Source organism: Corvus kubaryi, unplaced genomic scaffold (genome assembly GCF_017639235.1).
Source record: "Corvus kubaryi isolate FWS band 111438036 unplaced genomic scaffold, C.kubaryi_AGA036_p1.0 37300, whole genome shotgun sequence".
Taxonomy (NCBI): domain Eukaryota; kingdom Metazoa; phylum Chordata; class Aves; order Passeriformes; family Corvidae; genus Corvus; species Corvus kubaryi.
Genome location: NW_024581093.1, coordinates 11,811,297 through 11,830,387, shown reverse-complemented (window position 1 = coordinate 11,830,387; position 19,091 = coordinate 11,811,297). Strand labels below are relative to the sequence as shown.

The following is a 19,091-nucleotide window of genomic DNA, read 5'->3' as shown; positions in this document are numbered from 1 at the left end:
GGCCGGGCCGGGCGGCGACAGCGGCCCGAGGGGCAGCGGGGCGGCAGCGGCCGCACCACGGATGGAGCCCTTGTGAGCGAAATACCAGCTGGGGAAATCATAAAGTCACTCCTTCAGGAAGCACTGGCCCTCTGAGCACACCCCTGCCTGTGACACTGAATATGCAGAACCACACATCAGAAATTCGTGAAATGACAGCTGGAACTGCTTTGCTTTTAGACAATTTAACATCACCAAACACAAAATCCAATGGCTTTTTCCTTTGATATACATGGAAATTTTCCTGGCCTTAAGAAGGAATGACCTTTGCAGGGCTGGATGTTATTCTCAAGTCTAACAATGACTTTATGGAGGAGGATGGATGGAGCCCTGCACACACAATGGCAGCACTGACAAGAAGCTTGCCCACTGAACCTAGCTGGGGAAGCATGAAAATGTAAAAGAATACACAGACTCCTCTGTGCTCACACACTCCTCAGCATTTTAACAATGGCCTTTCCTTGTGCGCTTCATTACAGTTCTATTTTTAGGTCATCCTGAATATCAATAAAAAACCCAAAAGGTTTACCATCTTCAAATTGAAAGAAGGGCTATTCGTGGTAGACAAATCCATACTTAGTTAGGCAGTGTCATTTAAAAGATAATGCACAATCAGCACTGGATGCATGACACACGGCCTACAGTCTGGGAGCATGATTTCAAACTTGTGTGGCTGCTGCATTGATTACACCAGGCAGGTCAATAAAGGAATGGTATGTGGCTCTAAATCTGATAATGAAGCTTTTATTGTGAGCCCTCCCTCCTCAAACATCAGCTAATAACATGTTCTGAACACTCCCAATACAAGGAATACACTGGATTTGTGAACAGAGTTTGTCAAAGAAACAAGCAGATTGTACTCATATACTGCAGCCATTCAGAGCTGGATCAGGCAGGAGCTGAGAAACAGCTGTGCCATAGGGCTAGGAGTTAAAAAAAATTACATTTTTCATATGCAAATCTTGATTTTGTCTTAGTATCTTGGGAATGTACCATTTATTCCCCGTGCATGCATTACTGACAATCAATATGCTGGCTAGTGCCTGGACCATGCAGTTAATAGACAGAGCCACGTTTTACACAGGGCCTCACAAACAGGTCTGTAATGCCTATGGAAATGAGAGCCTGTGTGCACTGCATCCTTCCCGTGCCTTTCTGACCACATCCTGCTCAAGCCATGTGCACAAATGCCAAGTCCTGCACACCCAGGTGCCAGTGAACATTGGATGAAGGCTGCATAACCACCACTGTGTGTGTTCGAAAGTCCCACGATAGCCTATGTTCTCTGCCACTCATATAGGTTTCTCACCTACTAAAATGTATTTCAGACCACAAAAAACATGCCTTCCAAAAAACAGTCTGGCAACCTGTCTCCTATTACTAGCAATTGTCATGTCTTATCTTCTTGCTTCTGCTCCCTGTGCCCCGTGCATCTGCAGCTCATTGGAATTGTGCTCTGCAGATGTCAGAAAGCATCTGAGGCATTCAGGGCTTATGCGTCTCCTCTCACATGTGCATTTTGTATATTTGACCCATAGTTTTTCAAATACCTTTATTAGGCACTTCTTTGTGTGCCCAGACACAGAAAATTCCCCTGGTTGACCAGACTTTTGCAGCAATTGAAAATCAAGTAAATCCTGGCATTAAGAATGCCCTGTGCCTTAGCAGGAACAGTTCTGACCCCAATAAGGCCACTGGGCTGTTCCAGGCAGCAGAAGGAAACAATTAAGACCAGAAGGGAGTGAGTGTTTTGAAACATGGGATACTACAGGAGTGCTTCTACCTAAGCAGCCTTAGGAAACTTCACCCACCCTTCCAGGAGGGTGGGCTGGCTGAAAACAGCTCAAGTGTGATTTTTAAACTCCAGAAATTATAGTTTAGAAAAAAAAAAAAAAAAAAAAACTTAATGGTGGTTTCCAAAGGAAAATAGAGCAGCCACAAAAATGCAGGCCCTCCAGGAACACTCCTGTGTGTGTGCACATGCCTACCAGCTCCAAAGCCATCCATACACGTGCCCGTCTGGGACCAGCAGGAGGCACGACATCATTTGGAAGCTGAACAGGAAAAATGGTTCCTCCCAGCTCCTGTTAGACCCCCTGGTTTACGCACGGCTCACAGCTGATACCCCACTGAATACATCATTCTGAGACATTATTGCAGCTGGAAAACTCTACAGCAGCACTAAGTCACCTGTCAAGATCAAGTAAGTCACAGCTTATTTATAGGACAAGGTTGGAAAATCTCTTCGTTTCTTAATAATCATGCTAAATGGATAGCAATTCCATTAGCTACGTCAATGAGAAAAATGCAACTACCCCAAGACTTGGTGCTGTTGCAGTGTTTAAGTGGAATTTTCTGCTGGCTGCACAATCCCCAAATGAACCATTTATGGAAGTGTCTGTGATCGAGGAGCTGGGCGACGGGTTTTGCAGGAAATAAAAAGATTTCAAAGAATGGTTGATTATTGTCCATGTAGATACTGATTGCTCTCCAGATCTTCCCTGGAGACACCCCCTGCCTGCCCTCTGGATGCAGATCAAGCCATTTATGCAGGACATCCACAATGAATATTTCTCTGGTTTTTTACATGCATGATTATGAAAACACTGGCATGACAATCTCCATTTTCAGACCTCTGTGTCAAGAAGGAAAGCATCAGGCTTGAAAGATGATCACTTATAGCAGTTCAAAGAACTCTTACAAGCTATATAAAAATCAGGAGAAAAAAACACACACACACAAAAAACAGCACATGATGGAGCGAAGCTCCAAGCCAGGCAGTCAAGCTGGGAGTCTCCCACACTGCACCGACACTCACTGCCAGCAAGTCACAGGTGTACTACACAGGAGCAGGTGAAAAAAATAAAATGCAACCGTGAGGGGTGTGATAATGGTTTGGGGCCAAAACACATCCAGTCTTTAGTGCCATTGTGCATCTGTTATGGATTTAGACATTTTTTTTTTACAGCTACACTGTCTATGTGCATGAGCATATACCCCTACAACACCATATGTTATACAAAGGTTAAGAAATGGCCTAACAAGGCTGGTGATGCCCACCACCCTCAGGTGAAATTCATAAGCCTTCTGCAGTGTTACACAGAGTCTGGGACTGTGATGAAAGGCTACAAAGCCTCTCTCCCCCCTTCCAAATGTCATTGAAATGAACAGAAACCATTCCTCAAATAATGTCAATACGAATTATGTAGATAATAGATTAATGTGACAATCAGCCAACATGAAAATTAACTGGTAATTAGCCATTGGGTGACCTATCAAACCCAATATTTTTTCCCAGAATGTGGGAGGTCCTCCAGACCAGGTAAGAGCCCAGATAGTTTCTCTCCCTACCTCTCCCCACCTTTCTGTCCAGGTTTCCATCACCCCTTCAGCCACTGTCTGACTCCAAGCCCAGAGATTGGGGTCATGGCTGGGCATCATTGGGGCTGTGTCCCCTCCTCATTCTCTCTCCTTTTCCCTTTACAAAGCAAGGCTGGGGAACAGAGAAGTGATGCCTCCACTGACTGCCAACATGCACAGCTTGCCAGACAAAAACTAAACCTCAGATTCAGGCATTGACTTGAAGCAAAAGTTTGTCTCACATTTGAACATATATATAAAAAAAGACAAAACAAAACCTCCAAATTGCTACACACAGAAGTCAGAGTGTCTAAATATTTATGAAATACCATCTGCAGCAATCTTTTTTAATGTTTTGCATCTTTTGAATTCAAACTGGTCCAAAAATAAATCTCTCAGCTGTTATTACTCATTACATATCCATAAGCACACACATATATGTGCACAGGTACCACTTGCCTCTAGCAGCAATCCATAAAAAAAAAATCTTTACGCCTTGACTTTATAAAGGGATTACTTTAGGCAGAGGACACAAGACGACCCTTGCTTTAGCCATTGGAGATTATGCTCTCTACAGAAAGCTGTGAGCCTTAAATTGGTGCTGCTCTAATCCTAAACTGGAGAGGCATTCAAGGGATGCCATGACCCAGAAGAGCAAGTGGAAAAAACTAAATTAAAAAAAAAAAAGGCACACTTACAGAGGAGGGTGGGAAAGGAAGGAGAAAGAAAAAAAGAAAGGAGAGCAAGCTTGCTTTGCAGGATAAAACTATTTATTTTTAATTGTAATTTCTGGTTACTACTTTCCCTTTGCTATCAGACTCTAAAGAAAAATCACCTTTGCACCCCCTTGCAGTTTCTATGTGCTTATTTTTAGAACTGTTTGACAATTATCCAAGGGTCTAAGACTAACAGATGGCCTGTCTTAAAGCCTCATATGTTCACTAGTTTGCACTTCTGACAAACAGTAAATGTACTCAAGAGTGTGCCATAAACAGGGCTGAATGAATACTCAGAACACAATTTAGTTAATACACTTCATTAAAACTGATAGTGGTAACCAATGTTTCCCATAAAACCAGGTGTTAATTGCCCTTCCAGTTGTTTCAGGTAACTCTCACCCAGTGACATTTGTATGTTTAGATCATAGTTTTCCAGGCAGCCCAGTATTACCTCTTTACTTTCCCTTGGTATTTCACCCACTACAGGAAATACTTGTAACAAGTGAACTCCAAGTTATCATGGTATGCAATAAAAAAAAAAATTGTCAGGCAAGACAGGTTCACATGTCCCTTCTTTATTTGAAGAGTCACTTGAAATGGAGGTAGAGGCAAACGAGAGGTGGCACATCCTTTGTGAAAGGCAACGGCTGCCTGTGTTACTGCTTCCTTCATCTCTGAGCATCTGATAACTTGCCATACGTCAGTCAGTCCCTGTGTCAGCACACTTTGAGACGGCACTTCTACAAATGCAGGTAGAAAGCTGTCCTTTACAAGTTATTGAACCAGGAAAAAAAAAAATAGAAATCATTCTGAGTGTCTAAGAAAATATGCCTGGAGGTTTGGTGTTGGCTGAAAAGTGAAGTTGCCTGTTTCCAATGGAAATAGCGGCTTCTGAGTTACTCTGACGCTTGCACGTTATTACTCCGGGGGTAAAAGCACTTTTCGCTGCTACTGGGACACGGAAACACTTACCTGTGCCAGGACCGAGCTCCCCCTGGCACCCCTGGGGTTTCTGTACCCACTGGGGAGGATGAGCACCCTCCCTTAGTGCCCACTTACCCGGGGGACCCCCTCAGCCAGCCCCAGAAACCTGCCCGGCTCCTCGGGCGTCCAGGAGCTGGCACTTCATCTGGCGTCAAAGGGAACAGAATTCATAGCATTTTCAGGGGGAAAAAGCCGTTCCACACGTGACTGACTAAATGCTGACTGCTCTTTCTTAATAACTCTTTTCCCGTGGCCGGCACGTTCCGACCCCAAACCGCAGCTGCCGGGTGTGGGTGTGCAGAGCCCCGGCGTCCCCGCCCCGGCCGGCCTTTGTTCTGCACTGGGCCGGCTGCACTGCCGGCTGCAGCGCCCAGCGCCGCACTGCCTCAGCCTCAGCTCCGTATTACACTGCTTCTGCCCATTTGAATCCAGTCTTGAATTTTGATAGGCGTTTCTGTGTTATTCTGGCTTGAAAAATTACCTTTCTATACAAATACCTTTCTTGGAGTTATTTTTCCCAGTGCCAGCTTCTTCTCACACCAGCTAAGGATTATTAGATGATTTATGAATTTAATTCCTCTTCTAATTCAGGTTGTTTAGTCCTAATCAGACTTTGACAACTCACCTAACATGCTTTCCCCTTTCCACTTGAGACTAATGATTTTGTGTCATCAGTCTTCTAGATCTGCTATCCCTTTTCTTCTCTAAACCTCAGAATAAACCAAGCTGAGCCTATTACAAGTCAACTCCAAATGCAGCCTAAGCGTGGCATAGCCTCTTGTATTCTATTAAATGCCTCACCGAAAAGTCTATACACTTCTTCCAAAAACACTGGGTAAAATGCTGAAGCACAAAAGCAAACTGAAGCCTTTGGGAAAATCTTCTTACCACAGCACTTTGGAAATAAAAAACACAGAGGAATACATTATTAAGAGATAACCAGAGTCTTCTGTTAGAGAAACTAGCTGTAAACACACCGTGATTCACTGAGGCACCCAATGAAACCGGGGAGCTAATAATACCTATCCTGAGGGATTGCATGCTCCTGAGAATTTCACTCAGAAATGCAAATTTATCAGCATCCTTGTAACTTGTAGTCTCCAGTATGCCATGCACAAGATCAAAAATAAGCCGAGGGAAGAACCTTACAATTCCTAAATATAAAGCAAGAGGGACAAATTTAATTACTGTTGTCAGAAGTGCATGAAACCATAATACTTTTAGAATTCCTTCACTCCTCTTTCAGCCCCACTGTTACTCCCTGACTGGATTCCAGAGCCATTTCTGATCCCAAGAGCAGAAGATGGTTTGCAGGATCCCAGTACAGCACTCTGCTGACAACACTTGCTGCTTTAACCTAACCCTGCACCTCCACGGCGTGTCACAAACCCGCTATGCAGCAGCACAAACGCCCCGTGCCTGGCTTTGAAGTGACCCTCCAAAGCTGTCCTCGAGAATGCAAACACCCACTTCCAGTCCGTTTTCAAACCTAAGCCACAATAATCAGAGAAAGCATCTCCTGCCCACAGGGACACTCCTTTGCCTGTGCTATACCAAAAACCCCAGTGCACACCCCAGTGCTGACCTGTTTGTATCTACTTACGGGTCCTTCTCAGGGAAGCAACGTCAAAATCATTTTCAAGAGGTAAGCCATTTTCCAGGAATACTTAGGTTTTCCTCTCAAAAGCATGAATTGTTTATTTCTTAGACACCAATCCAAGTCTTATCTCTTTAATCCCACCTTGATCTAAGGTAAATCATATCACAGAAGCCAGTTAACTGCTCATTTCTGTGAGGGCTGGAGTCATCATTATGGAACACTTTGTGACTCCTCTAAACACCAAATTAATCCTGGTTGGGTCTTTATTATAGGATCAGGACAGTGTCTTTTCAAAATATACTTAGAGCAAAAGGGAAATGCTTTACATAGCACCTTTAGAAATTAAAATGCATAGGGCAAAGCTTCACTGAGTGACTGTTTCCACAGGAATATGACTCAACAAAAGCCAGGAAACTGAGAGTTGAACCTAAAACTCACTCTGATGTTCTCTAGTATGGCAAGGGTCACTGAACACCATCTGATTACTTTTTGTTGCTTTTTTTCCTGCACCAGCTAGGTATTCCTGGTGTTAAGAACTGGTAACAAACAGTTTCAGTCTTAACTGTGAATTTTAATGCAAACTATAAGAGGGGCAGGTCTCACATTCATAACAGGCAACATCCTCCTCTGAATGATGGGAGCTGCAGCTGAAGTTCCTTGGGCCAAATAAGGAAGGAAGTGTGGACAGCCAGACTTAATACAAGCAGTGCCTGCTCACAGCAGGATCACAGACCTTTGACCAGTAATTCCTTTAAGAAGCAGCAACTAAAGTAAAATTCCCTCTAATGGAATACTGAGCTGACAAATTGTATCACCTTGTGTTATGGATACACTTTTCTTAGAGGCAGATAAATATTCCTGTCATGTGGCACCCACACACTGCTCGGGCTGACAAAACTGCTGGTTGGTGACCTGTTGCCTTGGACATAATGGTTGTTATTGCTGGTTTCTAATTTCAAAAGGGGAATAAAAATCCTCCAATGCAAGTGGCTCTGCTATAAAATAGCAAGGCCATAGTTACAGAAGTGCTTTACATGCTGCCCTATTAGCGTAGATGCCACCAGCAGAGCAGAAATCTGCAGACAGGATTGTGCTCAGCCCACTGCCCACTGCCTCCAGGAATTAACCCTGGAGGAGCTAGGAGTGTGAAAGAGTCGTGCCAAATTTTTTCTTGTAAGTAAAAGAGGGGCCAAAATATCACCAACATGAGAAATTTCCTCCAAGACATCATAAGACAAAACAGCAAGGCAACATTGCTGTGGTATGTGTGCAAAACAACTGGGTTAAATGGGATTTTCCAGCCATTGCTACTCCATTACAACAGTGTCACTGGTCTCAGGAAAGTCTGCCTTTTAAACAGCAAGATGCCACGTTTTAAACAATCCTGATTTCATGCAAAGACTAAGAGCATGTGCTGGCCCCAAAGGAGGACACATTTTTCAGAAGTAAATATGTTCTGAACAACCTCACTGCTCCTTTTGGAGACACAATAATGTAACGCACCAATGACAGATATGCCATACACAGCCAAACCTCAATGCCCCTGGCAATTTATTCAGGTTTAACTGCGCAGCACAAACAAATGAGGAGGCTGGGTGGTCAGGCAGGAGCTCTCCCCCAGGGCTGGCACAGTGTGGGCGCTGCTTTGGCTGTTCCTGCTCGGTGCAAAACTGTTCTGTGGACAGGCTCTGCACGGAGGTGACCTCTGGGTGTCCATACTGCCTGCCCAGGATGTGGCACAGAAGACACACAAGACACTCTGCAGTGTATCAGCTGAAGCACAGCTGAGTGATAAGCTCAGGACTGCTGCTGCCAAATCTGGTCTGGCTCATGCAGCGTTGGGGTGACAGAGCCTCGCTGAACCCAAGCTGACCTTGCACAGAGCCACGAGTGGTCTCTACACCGATCCCATCAGCTTGTACCATCTCGCTCCATCATCTACATTTTTCCAACAAAGCTCCATCACCTCACTGAGGATAGACAGTTTAGTATCTTGTCAGTTATTCCATTAGCATGAAACATGAAGGGAACATTAACAATCTGTCCACTGGCGGCCACAGCCCAGGTCGGGTCATTGCACATGTGCACCCAGCCCTGCACCAAACACTCCCATCCCCATTCTCATTTTACATAAGCAGAACAGGCACAACCTGAACAGAAGCTGTATTCTAAATTGTTTTTCCTTTCTCCTCTGGTCAAAGGGAGGTATAAAACTACTCTCAAAATACAATGTTAAAGTGGGGTATAATTAGGCAAGCAATAGTATATGATTGAATATACTTCTCTGGAAGGAACAACAGAAGGAGTGTTCCAGGCTTGTTTTCACATCCCTGAGAGTAAGCTGGACTGAGAATACTGACAGCCTTCCTGACAAGAGCATGGAGGTGCAGGCAGTGACAGCCCTATACACACAGCCAGGTGCAGAAAAGCAAGTAGACCGCTGATTTTCTAACAATTCCTCATCCTTTTGCTGTTCTCAGACCCCGTTTTTTTCCTGGCCACTCATCACGTTTGCTCCATGTATCTGAGCTCACAGAAGAATGAGAACAGGTAAGGCAGGGAGGAATTAGCAGGAGTCACTCTTACAGTCTTTAAAATCCCCCTGGGAAAATTGGCCCTTGGGGTGGGGTCACAGGGCAGGACCCCTGTCCTCAGCTCTCTACAGCAGCCAGAGCTGGAACCACTGCTCCTGCTGCCTTTCACTGGCTGAGGAGATAAACCCTAGGATTACACCCTAAATCTCTTACTCAGGAGATCAGGGGTACATGAAAGGCCTTTTAAATTTCTTCATGAAATGATTTTTCAAATTCCTTCTAGCAGCAAAAGTGATGGGGCCTCCACCAGCACCACAGCAGTAGGCAACAGCAGTACAGTATCACTCCAGGATTTCCTGTCTGGAGTCTAGGCTTCACATCTGAAATACAGCACACACACAACATTTGTATGACCGAGGAAACACAAGACACTTGCCACACATTTATTATCTTCCTGGGGAAATGATATAGAGGACAAAAGAGACTATATTTACTCCCTCCCCAGCTGCTTTTACAATCTAATAATTTATTTCTCCTGGACATAAATTTCAGATTTAAACGAAATCTCTGAAACCTAAAGATGCCACATGGTAGAGGCTAGGGCAGTATTTCTTTCCATTTTGGAGATGGAGTGCTTAATGCATTGCTCAGTTAACCAGTAGCCTTAAAATTTAGGGGGGGCAAGGGTAGAAAGAGACAAGCAATTAGACTGTGGCAGACCCTAGATGCAAATACAGGTGATGACTGTGATTACTACCTTCATACATAGAGTTAAAACTATCTGGTTATTGAAAATTATTTTCTCAGTCCACAGGGGTTTATCTAGGTTTAGGCCGAGATGTTTATTTTTTCTGCAGCAGCTGTACTGGGGATTCTTTTACAACATTTTCCTTCCATAGAAGCTATATATCATTCACATTTCTGAAAGCTGAGGCGCTTTCTATGATGTAAGAAATCTCTGCAATTAGAAAAAAACGTAACTTTTTTCAGAAGAATAAAATGCATCTCCAAACACTTCGAGACAGCAACTAAGATAGCAGTGCTCTTAAGGCAAATGCAAAATTCCAGGGTATAAATTCCTGTTAACTGTTACAAATATATCCATCTGTTCACAGACTAACTAGTGACTGAAACTGATGAATCCACTGAAATGTAATTTTCGAGTACACTAGCGTCTGTTCTCTTCTAGTAATAAAGTAAATGCTTTTCAGTAACTCTGCTGCTTTTGAATGCCAATTTCCCTTTAAGTAGGTTCAGGTTTTCTCTAAAAAAACCACTAAAATTAAAATAGCAAATGCCTTTTCTTTCCAAAGGTCAAACTCAGCTTTTAAAGAACACACAACATTTCAGCAAGGCAGAGAGGACAAAACTCCAATCAGATAAATGGGCTGTGTAATGATTGAGAACCATGTCTGCCTCAGGTTTCTGAATGGGCTTTAGGATAAAATTTGGCACAGACTGATGTTGAACCTTATATCTCTTTTACTGCAGACAAGAAATTCACTGAAATATATAAATAATGAATGTGGCTGGGGATCTCTGCTGGTACTACTGCTGGTTCTGCAAGATGCAGGAACAGAAACATACACTGCTCCATGTTTTTGTTATTAGGGAATCCTTGTTCTCTAACAATAAACACAGAATATTTTATCTGAAATGGCTTCTGCAGCACATCCAATATAAGTTTCAGCTCTCTAGAAGTGCCAGCAAATTGCAGAAAGATAAGTTACAAAGACGTACCTAATTTGCTGTGATGAATTGTGTGCATGCTTCAGTGATCAAAACTGCAGCTGAGACCTATTATATTTAATGATCTAGACATTTCTTGTGAAAACACTCAGGCATATACTGTTATGTCTGGACAAGCATTTTGGTCTTTGCAAGCAAACAAAGAGACTAAACTTTCAAAAGGATGCTGTACAGCACCCTCGATGAGCTCTTTAAAACTGAGGCTGATCAAGCTCCACTATTTTCTTTAAATAACGCTTATGCTCTGCCCTTTCCAGTGCAGCATCCCTCTTCCTTTCAAAAACAGTCAGTTCCTCTGGATGCTAGCGACACTTACAGGAGGCAACGGAGCTAATCTGTGCTCAGACCCCAAACTATGCTCCACAGCAGATACTACAGCAAGAGAAAATCAAAGGGGCTGGATCAGAGAAATCTTCCCACCAGCAAAGAAAATCTCTGACAAGACATTTCAGCGAGAAAACAAAAGAAAAAGAAAAATATTTGTCTACATATTACACAAGTGTTCTGTTTCTATTTTAAGGACTCTGCCCTGCTTACAAAGTCATGTGCTACCCAGCCCGGTAGGGCCGAGCAGCAGTAGCCGGTTGTGCTGTCCCTGAGGACACTGTTCCTACACAGCCAGCTGTGCCATGGCCACGCTCACAACCCCACAGCTTATGGCCCCTGTGCTCTGAGCTTCTACACAGAGCAGCAGGAAACAGGGCTTCCTACCACTCCCCTATGGGGACAGGGATGTCACCTTGTGAACGAACATGTGAAGGACTTTGGAATAAAAGGTCTGAGGTTTCCAGGGCTTTACATCTGGCTCCCCCAAAATTGTTCTGCATGGAACTGGGGATATTATTGAATCTTGCTTTTCCAACTTTGCAAAAGAGGAAAAAGCAACCTCAGAAAACATGCTGGTAAACTTAATTCATTTATGGTTATTAGAACCACAGAGATCTGCAGAGCGAATTCACAGAATTTTCTTGCTACACACATCCAAGAGCTCATGCGCTCCCTCCCTGGTCAGTCTGAACCTCTTTCTATCATTCATTGTTCAAAAAAACACAGCAAAACATAAACTTGTGCTTTTGACTCCAGAAATAAGGATTTCAAAGTGCTAAAATTTTCATTCACTTGAGGAGCTTCTAAATACTATCACAGTGGTAATTTGTGATAGTGTGGTAAGAATGAAGAAAAGGTATTTGTTAATTGTTGACATAACAAAATTAATTTTCCATCCCTAAACTTTTTCTCATCTCTCCTGTGAGCTCTGATGCAATGTTACTGACTGGCACTGCTGAAATGCCAACTTGCATTTCTCATCCTTAATTTCTCTCTAAATGTCATTAGTAATTGTTATTGCCAGACCAGAGAGTGCAATCTGGTCTTTCTGAAAGAAAATCCATTTCTCATTTCTTCTCCTGTGCTTCCTCCTTTTGGTCAGGATGGATGTTTAACACAGCCCATGTGCTCTGCTTCCAAGAGGATGGCAATGCATTAATGTATCTGGAAGTACAACATTCCTGCTTTATTTATTTACATATAGTATGCCTGAATTCTTATGAATACCAAATTGTATATTCAGAAGGGTCTTCAAAGAACATCTTTCAAGAACACTAACAAGTCTTAATTGAATAAAGCTAACAAGTAGGGGAAGGGAACACCCTTTAATGTGTGCATCCTCTCTGGATGCTTCCATAATTTACCCTTTTTGGTGAGCAGCAATGCTGTCAAATATAAAAGCATATTACATGATTTTTCAGTCTTTTTGTCACATGGAAAATAAATGTCTTCAGTGAGATGTGTAAACTGGTCTAGCTCTGGTCTGGATTAATGTATCACCCTCATTGCCCCAAAAAGTAAAAGTGTTTTCCACCACTAAGAGGGGAGGTGAGCTTAGATATCTGTGTGCAAAGGTAAACCCGCCAGTGTGCAAGGCTGGCTCCTTGCATATCACTGTGTGTTGAGCCAGAGTACAGTTATGTGCAGCACCTACAAAATTTGGGCTCTGGTACTTGGAGGCAAGTAGCACCTTGGCACTTTGAGTGAATTTTAGGGGGGACTCTGTTTCATGACAGACCTTTAACAGAGCTCCCTACAATCAGAACATCTTACACTTTCACGTCTGCATTATATTTTGTAAGGTTATATAAAGTAATTAATTCAAAGCTAAGCTTCATTTCCATACCCATTAACTAAAGGCATCTTATCTCAAAAAAAATAGACATTTGAACATTTCCAGCCAGGAATTGTGCTTTCAATAAACACAATTGATGCATATACATTGTCTCTTGGCGGCTTACACTCCTGCCCATCTGTTGGGATGGCATGGTGCCTGCGCAAAAGTTGGTTGGACCCTTGCCCTAGGGCATAGATGACAGGCAACGACGGGTTTAGCTGGGCAGCCTGAGCAGCGGATCCAAGTGCCATCTCTGCTGGAGGAAGCCCCGTCTGTGTGCCAGCACTGCCACATTGGAACGACATGCCTCCTTACACTTGATCACACATGTTGACACTTGGGTGCGCTTAAGTGCATTAATGACTAAAATGATGCCTTTCACCTGGCTCCCTTCTTTTTTTCCTCCACTCTGCACGGCTGCTGGGTTTTCTGCACATGTTACTGTAAACTTGTGAGCACTCTGTTAGCCAGGGCCAGCCACAGAACACCCTTAATATTTAAGAAATGAAGGAGGGTTTTTTGTTATGGGCCATGCTGCTCCAGTGCCAGACATGTCCTCATCTCAGGTGAGAGATCTTTCTGCCTCTCGCTGAAGAGACCTCAGACAGGATAAAGATGCAGCAATATATTTGTCAGAACCATCTTTCCAAATGAAAAAAATGCTTCACCCTGGCACTACGCCACACACAGGGCAATTGACGATTTCTGCACCATCCTTTGTTGCAGCAGAGGTGGCCACGCAAAGAGGCCACACAGTCTGGATTCCATTACTGCTCCAACGGCAGCCCCAGCCCCAGCAAACACCCCCTGCCTGGGTGCAAGGGAAGAAGGTGCTGGCTGACAAATCACACATGGGTACATGAGCATGAACAGCCCTTGCTCTTACAGTAACCTCTGTGAATGTCAAGCCCAGAAAACCTCTGGCATCCCCTGCATGGAACCCCAACTGCAGCTGCTGTAGACCCAGCAACAGCCCCTCATAGTCTACAATGGTGTTTCCTAGCTTTGGTCTCTATCAGAGCCTGTTCCTAATCCTAAATTTGCAAACAGCCATGTATTCCTCCTCCTCCTCTGAATTTAAACACACACATTGAAAACCAGAGACCCAATAGGTAAAAACTCTTCCCTACTGTGAAAACAGATCACAGATAAAACTTGTGGTTTTGCAGTCCATAAAGAATGTTCAGGCAGGCAGACTCAACACGATGGGTATGTGCCTACAGCACTTTTAATTTTTAATTATTGTTAGTCATAATTATCTGACTGCGTCTGAATGAAACCCAGCAATATGGCTGGAATAGATTTTGGTAGTCTTGTAATTTATTAGCTTTGTAACTACTAATAATTAAAATTTAACAATACTCCAAGCACCATAGCAACATTTTTTTAAGAAACGCTAGCCAAATCTGCTAGGATAACTGACTAGGTCATTTTCACAACTTTAAAGGAGGAATAACATTTTAAAAATCTAAAAAGTAAAAAAATAAAAGATAAAAGTACAAAAGAAGGAAAAATAAGTAACAGACTCTTAAAAGCCTATCAACAAGCAAAATGCAAAGATAAAAAAATCTTTTTTAAATAAAAAAAAAAGGATGTTACTTTCAGGAAATTAATTCTACACATGATTTTGTGTGTGCTTTGTATGAAATTTAGAAAGAGGTCATGGTATGTTTCCAGTAAGAAGCTCTTGGTGTTTGCCATCTAAGTCACATGTAAGTCCTGAAATACAGTAAAAGTTACATCAAGTGAAAGCCCTGCCTTGAAATAGAGGCACATTTCAGGTCCCGTTTGTCCTGCCATCCACACAGTCTCAGGGAAAAACATTTTCTGCAACTTCATCAAGATACTACGGAATTGCCTTTCTCTCACTGCCTGAACAGACACTGGAGCCCAGAAACACTAAGATACTGCATTGTTGCAAGCACATAGGGCTGGTTCTACTTAAGTAAGCTTTCTTATACCCCCAGAAAGTAGGTAAAGCCCATTTTTCAAATAGGAGCTGGAGATACGGCTGAGTACAGAATTAAAATTGCTTAAGTCTTTCTTCAGTGCTCCATTGATGGTGAAGTGAGCCCTTGGACTCAGCCCTGCAGACTCGCCTGCGGGCAGGTGGCTCCCAGCCAAGCCAAGAGGCTCTCATTCTCCTCCATGCTTCAGGGGACACTGCTGTACCCAGATGGCCCCAAGGACCAGTGGCATGAGCAGCTGGAGATGTTGCTCCCCATTGCCCCCCCTCCCAGGGAGGCCAGGTACAGAGCAGCTTTTTTGTGTCCCCCACTGGGTCACATCTGACTGTGGGGCAGCTCACTGTGGTGCCCCCTTGCCTGGGCAGGTCACAGTCCTCTACAGGAGGCACATCTAACATCAAGCTGACATTAAAAGCAGACTTAAAAAGAGAAAACCTGCTTAGGGCTTGATCTGCTGTAATCAGCAGAAAGAATCCCAAGGACTTTGATGTGGACCAAATCAAGCCCCTGGAGGACATTCATGGTAAATCATTATTAATATAATGAGTGCAATTTCTGTGCAGCAGCTCATGCCTGTTTATGGATATATGAAAATTGCTAGCTTTTCACATAAAATAAAATGAGACGGGAGACAGGCCACAGTGTTAGCCAATGGGCCATAGTAGCCACTCTCCTTTTGATATGTGTACATTTAAAAAACTGGGCATTTTAAATGACAGCACATTCCTCCAGTGAAGCTCTCTTAATTTAGTGGTTTGACATATCTCCAAATCTGAGCAGAAAAGAAAGCCCTTTATTCATAGCAGGCAATAAAACACCTGAACACCTGTGCTAGGAAAGACCTGGCAGGTACCCTGCTCCCTTGGTACCTGGATTATTTGCGCATTGTTTATTATATCCCTTGCCTTAGTTTTCATCAATTGTAATCATTTAGGAGGAAACAGTATGATTAACAGTACACAAGCAAACAGCAGGAATTAATCCTTTAAATACAAATACTTCACCGGTTATGTGATGGCTCCTTGGAAAAGCAGTGTGGCAAAAGAGTATGCACAAAAATCCTCCTCAAGTTTTCTCTGGAAACCACTCCTCAGTCACAATTTGCTTAATACAATTCTTGATGCAAGCAACTGAGGAGGGATCCCTCCTTGCTGTGAATCACACCACAAATATAACTCTCAGCACCCATTATGTGTCATCATTTCTGACCCATCTTCAGGGTTGGCAGGGTTCCCTACTACATTTTAAATAGCAAAGATCAAAATTTCACTTGTCAGAGAGCAAGCTCATCTCCCACATCTGAGTGCCCATGGCTCCAGCTGCCTCCAAGGAGCTGGACCAGCAGCTCCCAGCCCAGTTCTTAGAGATGGGGATCTGTTTGGAAGGGCTCCTTCTGCCCTACATGTAAGGAAACCCCAACCCTCCACCTCTGCACTTGTTTCGGTGAGCATGTTTCAGTAGGGGGAATGAAATGCCATAGCCTTGGTGTTTTATATATTAGGTACAAATTCAGTCTTTTTCCAGGAGAATCTCATGATGTTCATAGCTCTCAATTGTACAAAGTGAGGATATGAAAAACACAGAGCTGCCAGCCTTTCCTCTTCTGCCCTAAGGGTGTGTGGGGTTATCACACATACTCTTTCCTTTATATTTCATACTTTATCTTACCATGTTTTCTTTCCTTATTTCCAGTGAGATAATGTAAGCAGTTAAATAGCATTCTGTTTTCTTTTCTTGTGGCAATATCATCAAAGTAACGTCACTGACTCATTGCTCCAGATTCTCACCGAATTTCCCACCGTTTATAAAGCAAGCTCAGTTCCTCTGAGCGTTCCTAAGCCTTGCTTTTACAGCTCCATCAGATGGTATAAACTTCAAAGCATAAACCTATATTAAAATACAACTACTAGTTCAGCAGCATAAGAGGGTTTGATCACTTCCAGAGCATTAAGCTACCAAAGCAGTATCTGCACCAGGCACTAGAAGTACATTTACAGCAGCATTTACAGTTTCTCATCACATGGCACACACGATGTTTACCCTCTTTAAAAATTGTTCAAAAAACTGCAGGGCTAGTTCATGCCAGCCCATGACATCTCTGAAAGTCACCTTTTCCCTTTGCTGCCTGTCATTTTCCCCACCTTCCTTGTTTTTCCTGCTTTTCGACAAGCATCCTACTCTGAATTTCTTCTTGAAATAGTTGAATGCTCATTTTTGTTACAAGTGTTTTCAGTAGTTTCACTTAAAAATACAAAGAAGGAAAAGAACGCGTACGTTCAAATTTTGATACCAGTTATTTCATGCCAGTGGGAAAGCAAATTCGGAACTGAACAGTCAAATTCATCAGGCAGAACCCCTTGATGGAGGGTGACTTGCCCACATAAGAATAATTGCACAGCTAAAGACAAAGAAAGGTTTATGCAGATTTAACCCTAAGTAGCAGTTGAACAATTGCTTCACTAAAATAAAGCTAAATCTTCATTACTCAACAAAAATATAACCAACAGGTGAGGATTTAGAGCAGGCAGCTTACACACCAGAAACTAATGAGATAATCATGCCAAAGCAGACTGGTTCAAAAGTCTTAAGCATTTCTAACTGATTTATACACCCATTTTGTGTCCTCCTTGGCTCTAATATTTGCATTAGTAATTTCCCTGGCATAAAGTAAACACATATTTCTGAGTCACTACTGAAATAAAGACTAAAACTGTGCAGTTAAGTATTGAATTTTCATTCACCCAACATCATTCAAAACGATTCATGTAATTATTATGAATTATTATAAGCAGAAAAATTTTGAGTACAGAAAAATCCTGCATAAAACCTGAAAAATTACAATCCTAATTTATATGATTAAAGCTGACATTTGCAGCAATTGTGCAATGCACAAAACTTCAGAATTGAAACACTATGTAATTAAAATTGGTAATTGCAAAAAACAGGCTGCTTAGACTATAATTTAACCAGGTTCTCTTTATTTGATCATCTGATTTTAAAGGTTAATGCAGTGGCCTAGGAAGCCAGTGTGCCCATTTTAATTGTGCTGGCATTTTGACCAAACACCACTTTAAGGGAGATATGGGAGGTATAATCAAATCTGTCTTTGCAAGCCACTGCTGCCTTCATAAAACGTACATAGTGAGAACACACAAACCCAAAATCTGCTGACTTTATTAAAATATTAACAAGGTATAGTTAAAACTTTTGTACACTTATGCAAATCAGGTCACTAGAACAAGAGAAAGAAGAGATCCCCTGGGAGGAAAAAAAAAATAAAATCAACAAAGTGAAAAGATCAGCCATCCTTCCACAGCATGACAGCACAACACAAGAGGCAGCAGCTTGGGAATTCAGTAAGATAAATAAAAACCCTCCAAAGTTTAAGTAAATTATGGTTTATAAAGCTAATAGATTCAAATGGGCATATGGTACCCTTCTATAAAAGGACTGCCTTTCCCAGGGGATGGGAGTGGTGATTTTGGTGGCCCTGCTGCACAGGTGAGATAGGTGTGAGCAGGCCAGCCAAGGTAGGCAACTCCCCACAAGCTCTGTGGCAGGGCAGGCTCTGGTGTTCCATTGCCCAAAAGGTACCATGCACACACACCACGGAGGTTCAGTGTCTGTGGGTTTAGCACTATTTAGGGTATTGGTGGGATTTAACCCCCAGCCTCACTGCCATGGTTCCAAGGAGGCCTCTGGGGCCAGGGCCCTGAGCAGCAGCATGCCCAGGTCAGGGTCCAGCCCCTCCAGAAGGATGTGTGCCCTGGGAATGGGTGTGGGCCAAGCACTGGCTCTGTGGAGGCTACAACTGCTGTGGCTGCAGCCCCCAGCGCTGCCAGGGAAAGTAGTGTGCAAGGCCTGGTGTGCAGAGCCACAGCCTGGCAAAGTGCTACTGCCTTGGAGGAGCCTCTGCTTGAGCATCATGTCGAGCTGCATCCATACTTTGCTCTCATACCTCAGTCGGGAAAATTC

The 19,091-nt window shown here is 43.1% G+C and overlaps 1 protein-coding gene across 4 annotated transcripts in view; it reads right to left on the bottom strand.

The window, feature by feature from the left end:
* Positions 1 to 19,091, bottom strand: part of ZNF423 (zinc finger protein 423) — a 229,630-nt gene that overhangs the window by 2,052 nt on the left and 208,487 nt on the right. The window lies entirely within an intron of this gene.